This window comes from Arvicola amphibius, chromosome 3 (genome assembly GCF_903992535.2).
Source record: "Arvicola amphibius chromosome 3, mArvAmp1.2, whole genome shotgun sequence".
NCBI lineage: Eukaryota > Metazoa > Chordata > Mammalia > Rodentia > Cricetidae > Arvicola > Arvicola amphibius.
The window spans coordinates 149142607-149153641 of record NC_052049.1 but is presented as its reverse complement, the minus strand read 5'-3'; the positions used below and the strand labels follow the sequence as shown (position 1 = coordinate 149153641).

At 37.7% G+C, this 11035-nt stretch overlaps 1 pseudogene; it reads left to right on the top strand.

The window, feature by feature from the left end:
• Positions 1-278: 278 nt before the first annotated feature.
• Positions 279-726, top strand: LOC119810601 (annotated as a pseudogene).
• Positions 727-11035: the final 10309 nt, after the last annotated feature.

The window sequence follows — 11035 nt, the reverse complement described above, 5'->3', positions numbered from 1 at the left end:
TTGTATATCTTGATGCACAGAGAGTTTACCATGCAGGGTAAAAGAGAAATAAATGATCTAATCATGTATTTTACTCTTACATGTAAAAAATAGACAAATAACAAAACTGCCCTTTTTGTTTTCTACAACATCATCATTAGTTAAGTAAGAAAGAGAAAATAGAAAGTATAGGAGAAATAATCTTAGAAATTAGGAACCTTTTCTCCTCGTGAGGGGGTGCGCATATTCCCAGTGGTGGCCGCGCTCTCCGCACCTCTGCAGCTCTTGTGCCCATTACGATGGCGGGCATCCTGTTCGAGGATATTTTTGATGTGAAAGACATTGATCCAGAAGGCAAGAAGATTGACCAAGTGTCTCGGCTGCACTGTGAGAGTGAGTCTTTCAAGATGGACCTCATCTTAGATGTAAATATTCAGATTTACCTTGTGGACTTGGGTGACAAGTTCCGGTTGGTCATAGCTAGTACTTTGAAGATGGTACCTTGGATGATGGCAAATATAACCCGACAGATGACAGGCCTTCCAGGACCGACCAGTTTGAGTATGTAATGTATGGGAAAGTGTACAGGATTGAGGGGGACGAGACCTCAACTGAAGCAGCGACACGCCTCTCTGAATATGTGTCCTATGGGGCCTGCTCATGAGACTTCAGGGTGATGCCAACAACCTACATGGATTTGAGGTGGATTCCAGAGTTTATCTGCTGATGAAGAAGCTGGCGTTCTGAACCTCGTGGGAAACCAGCGTTGCTGCTTCATCACTCAAGTCGTGGACGTTGTTCAACCCTGAGTAGAAGCTGGTGGTGTTCGCCTTCAAAAGGGACTGGGTTCTGTGTCCACTGTGGGTGTGTCTTCAGTCTGTCTGAATTCGGTGGAAAACTCACTTGTCTGTGAAAGGCCAAGAGGGAAAGCTTAGCATGAATCTTAACTTGTGTCTGTGTGGTTTTTTTTTTATAAAAGTTTACTCATTTTAGAAGAATAGAAATGATAATAACCAGATAAAGATCAAGGCAACATATTAAGTTCAAATATTTACTATGTCCAATATATAAAGTTTTCCTGGGAAATGATTCGCCTCTTCTCCCCTGTACTAGATTCTCCATTTTCAAGTTGGCACATCAGTTGGTCTGTTTTCCCTCGAGTCAGGCATGGCTATGTGACTTAGATCTGGCTAAAATACATTGGAGCAGCAAGACTTACAGTTCTCTGGTCATCTTTTGGACGACGTAAATAAAACAAACTCCCAAACGTAGTAGAATAAAATGATAACACCAACTTGGGCATGCCACATTAAAGAGTAACCAATCAGTCCTCACGCCAAATGCAGACTTTTCTCTATAAGAAGCTTCTACCTCACCTTTGCCATTTTAAGACTCCAGCTCAAGTTGTATCTGAACTAATAAGATTTGACATTTTTAAATGAATAGTTGGTTTTAGATGCTGTAGAAAATTGAAGACAGAAAGCATACAGCAGCGTGCTAGCCTTTATGACAAACACCAGAGATGGGTGATTTCTACATAAAATTTGCTCTTCCAGCTATAGAGACTGGTAGCCCAGGAACTTCACGCCAGCAGGCTTGGTTTCTCCCAAGTTCCTGCTCCCTGGCTTGTAGATGGCTATCTTCTCACTCCATCCTCAGAAGGGCTTTGGTCAGTACATCCGTATCCAAGCCTCCCATTCAGATGACAACAGTAGCCATACTGCTTCTGAGCCCATCTAACCCAATTACTTCTGTAAAGACCCCACCCCTGGAGATCACCAGGGCTTAAGATTTCAACATATTTAATTTGGAAGCACACTTTACACTTTTCTAGCTTATAATATTGTGCAAGTGTATATCCATTAAATTAACTACATGTTTTATACCTTAGATACCTATAGCCCAAACTGCCCTTATAAACATATTGGGCAACTTTCCCTTAAAGAAAAATGTCAAAAACCTATGGTAGTGTCTCCCAGTTAATAACTTATGTTCCAACTGATTTGTGTCATCCTTTTTAATGGTGAAGACTTTGTCTGCTCCCTCCGCTAACCTCTGTTCCTTTGGCCTTAAACTTTGACCTTCCAGGGTTTTTGTTTGTTTGTTTGTTTGTTTGTTTAGTGGTGACACTAGATCTCTAGCACAACTCATTCAGTCGCATGGCTTCTGACGTTTTCTGTTCCTATTTTCCAACACTTCTGGTTCATGTTATTTTGATTTCCCAGCAATGACAAAATACCTACAGGGAGAATCATCTCTGAAATAAAAACATCTTGACTTCCAGTTTCAAATATTTTAGTTCATGGCAAAGCAGAAAATAACAGCAGGGCTGGGTGTGTGATTGGAACAGCTCACTTAGTGGCTGCTAACAAGCAAAAAGACCGTGAGGAAAAGACTAAAGTCCCAAAGCCCTTGCCCTCAGTGCCAGTCATCCTTCTACTAGATGCCATCTGCTAACAGTTTTAACACCTGCTAATAACACCACACACCAGAGACAAAGCCTTTGGCAATATTAGCCACAGGGGGCATTTAAGACCAAAACTATAACAAGGTTCTTAAGTTGCCTGGTTGACATCTCTACATTCTGTAGCTAGCACAAGCAATTGCTCAAAAAGTGTGTGCCACCCTGTCCTGGCCTTCTTACCTGAGGCTTTTTCTCATCTTCATTTCTGTCACTGCTAGACACAAGATTTTTGAAGTAAAGTTCCAGGATTGTCCCTCGTTACCTGCCAAACATCACCTCCCTCTCTAAATCCCTTCCAATAAATCTCCATGAAACTGAATTGCTTCTGTTTCTACTGGATTCCAGTAACTCTTGCCATCTCCCAGGTGACCAGTGGACCAGTGTAGTTGCAGGATTACAGTCTGTGGCTCCAGGTGAATTTTGTGCTTGTTCATTCTTATGTCTCCTACAGCCCTGTGTTACCTCAGTAGCAAAGTCACCTTTTTTTTTGTTTTTTTTTTTTTGTTTGTTTGTTTTTCGAGACAGGGTTTCCCTGTAGTTTCTTTTCTTTTTTTTCTTTCTTTCTTTTTTTTTTTTTTTTTTTTTTTTGAGACAGGGTTTCTCTGTGGCTTTGGAGCCTGTCCTGGAACTAGCTCTTGTAGACCAGGCTGTTCTCGAACTCACAGAGATCCGCCTGCCTCTGCCTCCCGAGTGCCGGATTTAAAAATGCAAACTGGATGGTACTGGCCCCTAGCTTAAAGTCACAAGCGATTTTGCTTTGCAAATGGTGTAGTCACTCAATCTCTAACCACTGTATGAAGGAGAGGCCCCACAAACTCAGCAGCCATCAGTCTCTCAGTCTAATTCACTGGCTCAATGGTGGCTTTTATCCTCTGTTTTGCATAGTTTGTATTCATCATTAGCTTGAGTTCTTTTTATTTTCTTTTTACTGTGCTCAGAATGTTTCTTTCAGGTTATCCAGGTGTCACTGCCAATGTCACCTGTCAGGGAGACTTCCCCTGGCTACTTAGCATTGACATGAATACAAGTCCCCTTTGTCATGTTACTTAATTTTATACTTTATATTTATATTTTATATATACTTTATATTTTTAATTTCAGAGTATTTAACCCATTCTGAATTTGCTTTGTAAATTAATTTTTTTAAACTTGGAATTATTCAATTTGTCTTCTATGCAAACAGCAGCTTCCTGAAACCAGAGATGTCACTCACTTTAATCATAGCTTTATCCTTAGTGTGTGGGATCTGGCAGTGAATATCTTCAAAAGGGTGAATGGATAAATGGTTTAAGCTGTCTCGTGGAGCATGTTTTACTATAATGATGGGAGTCTTAGTCTTTCATGCTGCTGTAGCAAAATAGTTTCTCACAGTTTCAATGGTTGGGAAATCGAAAGTCAAGGAGTGACCAGGTTCATAAGAACTTTTCTGGTACCCACAACAATGCATCTAAGTTCTAACACAGTAGAGGGGGCAAGTTATTTCTCTGATTTCTCTTTTCTTACAGGATTCAATTAAGATAAAAGGTTTTTATGACCTAATTTCCTTCCAAGATCCTTCTTTCTAATACCATCCTATTGATGACTAGGTTTCAAAATCAGAGTTTGGGAGGTGCAATCATTCAGATCCCTGTAGTGGGACAGAAGAGAGTGGACAGACCTTGTAGGACGTGATGTAATGGCAATAGGGCACAACTCACCTGGTTTGTGGAGTAGTCTCCTTTTAGTGATGTTTATGACTGAATTGTTCTTCCTAGGGATGCTCTTTTTTACTCATCTGAATTCAATATGTCTAGAATCATCTCTGGAACTGAACACTTCCTCATTGTCTGGACAACATCTGGACATCTGCCACAAACACCTCAGGCAATACTTCTCAAAAAACAAAGAAATATTTTATTTCTTCCTGCTTCTTAATCTCAAGTCAAAATAACTCAAAACAGTATTAATTTTTTTTCTTCTAAGTCCATCATGATTTTGAGCAAGTCATTCCACCTTTCTGGAACACTTCATCAATGACACAGGAGGGTGATCCTAGATGATCATCATATTTGTCAGAGTACCTGCACAGGACACAATTATTAAGTTTTTAAGATGTTTTCCCCCTAAGCCACTATATGCACAAGTTTAGCCAGTCAGCCTTTTGCCCTATCAGAACAAGAGTGAACACACTGGACCATGACTGCAGTGTGCAGTGATAATTGGTTCTTCTGGGAACAGTCTTTGTAACTCACATTGATACTTAGACATATCTTTGAGAATTAGCCTATCTCCTTTTGTTAACATATCAAATAATTTGTAATTATTGGTCAAGCATTTAGTACCTTACACTCCTAAATTTATCACTGAACATATTGACTAAGATCTTCCTCTTTAAAGAGAAGCTACTGAATTTGTACTTTGAAATATATGTGAGTTACTTTGTCTAAGTATACAAGAGATGAAAAAGAGAGGAGGGAAACAGAGAGAGATGAGAGAGAGAGAGAGAGAAAGAGAAAGAGAGAGAGAGAGAGAAAGACTTTGATACATTTTGTTTTCTCCTTGTTTCATACTGTTTCTCATATAAGGAAAATGACATAAATGTCTGAGAATAAGGATGGTTACTGGGTTACTGTACCAAGCATATCTACCCTTATAGGAAAAACATGAAGATCAATTTGGTTTCTTCTTCTTAAGAAATATATTTTTTTCATGCAGCTCCAATTAAAGTCTTTAAAAAGCCTCAATCAGTTGTAACAAAACACCAAGTACCCACAAGGATTCTACTACTTTAAGGATATACATAATTAAATAAAGTTATTATTCATAATATGGCGAGTATGCATAGTTTATAGAATTAAATTTATATTACAAAGAATGATAATAATCATGAATATTTTCTCAGCAGAAGAAAAAATGTGATGGATGCAGGCAGCATTAGAAAGGGGAACTGAGAGCGCTGCTCACAGACAATGAACCACTCTCTCAGATAGTTAGTCAAGATGGCTGCCCATGTGACAAAGAAGACTGTTCTTTGGAATATGTGACCCAAGACTATACTCTTCACAGCATAGAGGAAAATTTCAGGTATTCTCAGAGAAAAACAGAAGTAAAGATGACAGATGACGGAGAAATGGAGGATAAAGGACACCATTCCACTAACAAGAAGAGCAGCACACAAAACAAGCACCAAGTTTGAATGTACACTTCCTTTAGAGCAGGAAATTGAAAGGAAAACGTATACTGGATCTATCTGAGATGGGAAAAAGCTTCTAGCACCAAAGGAAGCCTTCACAAACAGTCTTAATGTGAGGAAACAAAATTGAGAGCTTAAGCCTATGTATGCGGAGAAAGGTGGAGGGCACTAATATACCTTCTGGGCTTAACAAATAATGAAATCAGGAGACAGCAAAGAGGAAGAAATCCCCTGTGCTGTGTTCTTTATATAACCCAAAACACATTGCATCCGAGCTCCTCCAAATGTAAACAGCAAGGAATCTGATGATAAGGGAACTAAGAAAGGGTAGACCTGCCTAGATCTCCTTAGAGGAGAGGAATCCATCACACAGGAGAGCAGCAGATTTTCCAGGAGAATTGGGATTGAGAGTAGAAATGATATGCGATCTGTAACCAATGCATCACATTAGTTCAGCTGAATAGGAAAAGTAATATTCAAATGGTTTCACTTAAATGATCCGAACCTTTCAAGAGAAGAACCTTACAGGTATCGAAAGTGTAAACTTTTATTGGTTTTATTTTCATTTATCAGAGAATGGCTCTCTTCGCTCCTTTTTTGTTTTGTTTTGTTTTTTGTTTTTTGTTTTTGTTTTTGTATTGTTTTGTTTTCAAATATATGGCAGACAAATTCGATATCAGACAAATGCTTTTGAATATTTAAAACTGTTTTGGTGTTTATCCATCACTGGCCAGCAGACCGTTGTCTGTCTGTTCTATCTTTGGGGAATGGAAAGGGAAGGTAGGGTAACTGGGGACCTCACTCAGCACCAGAAGGCAAAGGTTGATGATTGAGATTGTCCTCTGAGATTCCAGTCAGTGAACTTAGAAGAAATGACCCCAGGGTCCTAATTTCTTCCAGTTGACCTTTGTACAACTGCTACGATGTGATGCTGAAGTTCATTGAAAAAGCCAAAAAGTACTAGTTTAGCAAAGCTGCCTTTGTATATGATAAACATATAAGAATAACTGAAAATTAGTGAAAGTTCCATCTTATACAAACGAGGATGATGTTAATCAGGCTATCACATCTGTAGTCTATCACTGTAGTTTGGCTTTAAAAATAAAAGTAAATACGTAAGCCTTTGCTAATTAAAGGTCCTCAAACAGACTTTAACTTTTGTGCATTATTGATAATCCGCATAAAAGTTTTCAGTTCAAAATACACAGTCTTAAACTCTATCAGGATGTAACAAAAATCAAAGTAGAAAAACACCATACTTATTTGACTATCATTGTGTTGGAGAAGGCCACTTATTCATTTCCCCAGCTGTCCAGACTCCTGAAATAATCACACAGAAACCATATTATTTAAATCACTGCTTGGGCTATTAGCTCCAACTTCTTATCGCCTAACTCTTACATATTAATTTAACCCATTTATATTAATCTGTGCATCACCACGAGGTCGTGGCCTACCAGCAAAGTTTCAACACGTCTGTCTCCAGAGGCAGCTCCATAGCTTCTCCCTCACTTTGCCTCCTTTCTCCCAGCATTCTGTTTAGATTTTCCCGCCTAGCTTTGTTCTCCTATAGCTCTGCCATAGGTCCAAAGCAGTTCCTTTATTCATTAATGGTAATCGCAGCATACAAAGGGAACTCCCACATCACCATTGTGAACATAAACCCACAGGCAATCCTTAATAGCAGAAGTCTAAGTTGTGTGACATGCTACCTGGAGACAGGATAGTCATAGACAATATCTCCCAATAACACTGGGTGATCTGTTAGAATGCAGTCTGTGGCTGTACTGCAAAGATTATAAAACATATAAAAATTATAAAACTTTGTATGGTAAATTCAAACACATATATCACACTGTTTATATTTTTCAAGAAAATTTTCCTTCTAAGAATATATTCTGTAAAAATAAAAGTTCAATGAAATAAAAGTGTCACTATTACTACATTTAAGTATAATAGTAACAAAAAATCATCTTTGAGGGTTAATTAGTAATATTGAAATAAATTACTTCAAATTATAATTGACAAAGCATTAAAAAATATTAACCAAGAATCTCATAAAATATTTAAAAACAGCAGAGTGCTTCCAACTATATTATTATGCTAAAATATGTTACTTAGCTAATTCATCATAATTCGAAATTCATTTAGAGCTAGCTACAAAATGTAATCTGGAAAAAGACACGGAAATTTGCTAGAATTATGGAAAACTTTAACTTCTGTACTTTCTTTCCAAGTAAAATATGTATTGCTAATATAAATAAAGATACTAACAATATGATTTTTCTACTTGAGCATGTTATTTTTTTTTTTTTTTTTTTTTTTGGTTTTTCGAGACAGGGTTTCTCTGTGGCTTTGGAGCCTGTCCTGGAACTAGCTCTTGTAGACCAGGCTGGTCTCGAACTCACAGAGATCCGCCTGCCTCTGCCTCCCAAGTGCTGGGATTAAAGGCGTGCGCCACCACCGCCTGGCTTGAGCATGTTATTTGTAAAGTATAAACTCTTCTTTTTATGTTTCTGCAATAAAATATTTTTACAAAATCAGCAGTTGAAGGAAAGGGTTTGTAACTCATAGCTTGAGACTATATTTCATCCAAGTAAAACAGCATCAGGAACTTGCAACAGCTGGTTACCTTGCGTCTATAATAAAAAATGTAGTGATCAATGCTTGTGCTTGACTTCCTATCTCCTTTGTATACTGCTCAGGAATCCAAACCAAGGAATGGTATAGCCCACAGGAGATGAGTGTTCTCAACTCAGCTAACATAGCCAAGATAATCCTTAGCAGTTATTACCGTATACTCATCTCTCAGGTAATTCTTGATCTCATCAAATCAACAATAAAATCAACTATCGCAGGCTCCATAATAAGTGGTTCTCAACCTTCCTAATGCTGCTAACCTTTAATATAATTCCTTGTGTTGTGATGAGCCCCAAACGATAAAATTATTTTTGTTGCTACTTCATAACTGTAATTTTGCTACTTTTCTGAATCATAATGTAAATATCTGATATGCAGGATATCTGATATGTGACCACTATCAAAGAGTCATTTATCCCGAAAGGGGTCATAACCCACAGGTTGAGAATACATGACATAAATGATAAGCACTATTTACATGATTTAGATGTTATACAGGTTCCTGATTGTCTTTGATGAATATAATTATTCTCATAAAAACAATTTCAAAGGCAAACCCTAAACTGCTGAGAAGACCCTATGACAAGGACAGTTGGAATAGAGAAAAACCTGTGTTATTGTTGAAAGTATTATCATGACAAATTTAATATAAGATGTTTTCAGTAATATTTAAGTCTTGGTGAGACTCATTTTAAACTACAAAATGAAAAATAAAGTAGGAAGGGGAAAGAAGAAATGGGAAAAAAGAGAAGGTAAGGAAAAAGGAGAGAAGTGAAGGAAAGGAAGCATAAAGGAGAGGTGGAAAGGAGAGAGGATGGAATAGAATGTGGAAAGAAGAAATTACTAGAGAGTCATTCCATCAATTATAATTATCCATTGACTACCATAGATATTTATTCTGCTATCAAGATAAAATTGAAGATGGCTCCAGTGTTCTTTTTCACATAATCAATGACATTAGTTATATATCATCTCTACAAATAAAAGGAGGAAAGACAAATTTGTCTTCAATATCTTAGAGAGCTCTTCAAGTTCTTTCTGCTTAGCTATGGCCAATACATACTTTTGACATGGTTATACCAGAAGACCCTTTGGCTATCACACATTTACACAGACATCCAATGAAAAGTATGAAGCAAGGGATAACTGAGCACTGACAATTCTATTGCACCATATGTCAACTACACAAAGCTCAGAAACCTGATGAAGAACAGATGGTAAGTCTAGCTGTTTGTATGGAGAGTGAATATTGCCCTCTTCATAATGAATGGGAAGAACCATTCAATAACCCCTTTGGTACAGTATTAAGGATCCCAAATACCATACTTTCACAAGGATCCATACTTTAACACTGAACTAAAACAAATTTATCCTGAAACTCTAGACTAGTAGATTATACCATAATCCAATTCTATGCAAAGAAACTTTAAAGGATCTACAGCCTCTTAGTTACACCCATCCAAGCATATATTTAATGATCTCCAAGATAACAAAATAGATATGTGTTGACTGAGGTTTTCTATCCTGCCTGGTTCCCGCAATTGTTAAGTACCAAAGAAATCACACAGAAGTCTACATTAGTTATAAACTGATTGGCCCATTAGCTCAAGCTTCTTATTAAGTTTTATAACTTATATTAGCACATTATTCTTGTCTATGCTAGCCATGTAGCTAGGTACCTTATTCAGCGGGGCAATCACATCTTGCTTCCTCTGTGGCTGGGACTAGAACTGCAGAGGAATGAGCTTCCTACTTCCCAGAATTCTTCTCTTCTCATTGACCCACCTCTACTTCCAGTCTGGTTGTCCTGTCTATACTTCCTTCCTGACTACTGGCCAATCAGCATTTATTTAAAATATAATTGACAGAATATATAGATCATTGTCCCACACCAGGTATGGCTAATGTATATGACATTTTTTATTATTGTCATTCTGTGAAAATCTTTTTCTTTTTTCCTCTTGTTTTTTATTACTAGAGAATTTCAACTAATTCTATGAGAAAGGGTGATGTTTCTTAGAGGGAAGGGGGCCAGAACCTCAATAGCTGCTTTCCTTTGTGCTTTGTATTAACTCCAACTTGAATCCTGAAACATCCATAGGAAGGGAGAGATGCTTAGAGAAATGGCTCAGTGGATAGAGCACATGATGTTCTTGCAAAGGACTTGAGTCTGGTTCCATTGTCCATATTGGGCAGCTCAAAATCTCCTGCAACTCCAACACCAGGGGATTCAACTCACTCTTCTAGACATCTTCTGCATATGCCAACACACAGAGACCTCCATATAATTAAAAATGAAATAAGTCTGAAATTATTGACAGAGAAAATGACGCCCATACACTTGCCAGTATCATCAGATCCAGTAGTCAAAGTCAGACAAGAAAGATTTTAAAATAAATGTATAGGAAAGAAAGAAAGGCATTTGGATTCCTGATTATTTTGTTAGTTGAAACAGATGGGAGAAAAGATATAGATAAAGGCTAAACAAGAAGCTACAGTCTTGGTCAATATTTCATAAGTAATATGGGAATTGGGCAAAACTGGAAATACAGAAAACTCTTTAAAAATTTCAGTGCCTGTGGGAGGCAGGAACAGTGTGGGAGAGCTTATTATAGCAAAAATACCAGCTACCAAGCCTTAGAAAGTAACTAGCAGGAATCTGGGGCTCACCAAAAAAATGGGATTAAGTAAAAATTCTATTCATGAGTGCGGGGACCACTTGGGAGTAAGTGCTGCAAAGAACTTAAATCATCTCAAAATAAGTGAAATGTAAGCACAGA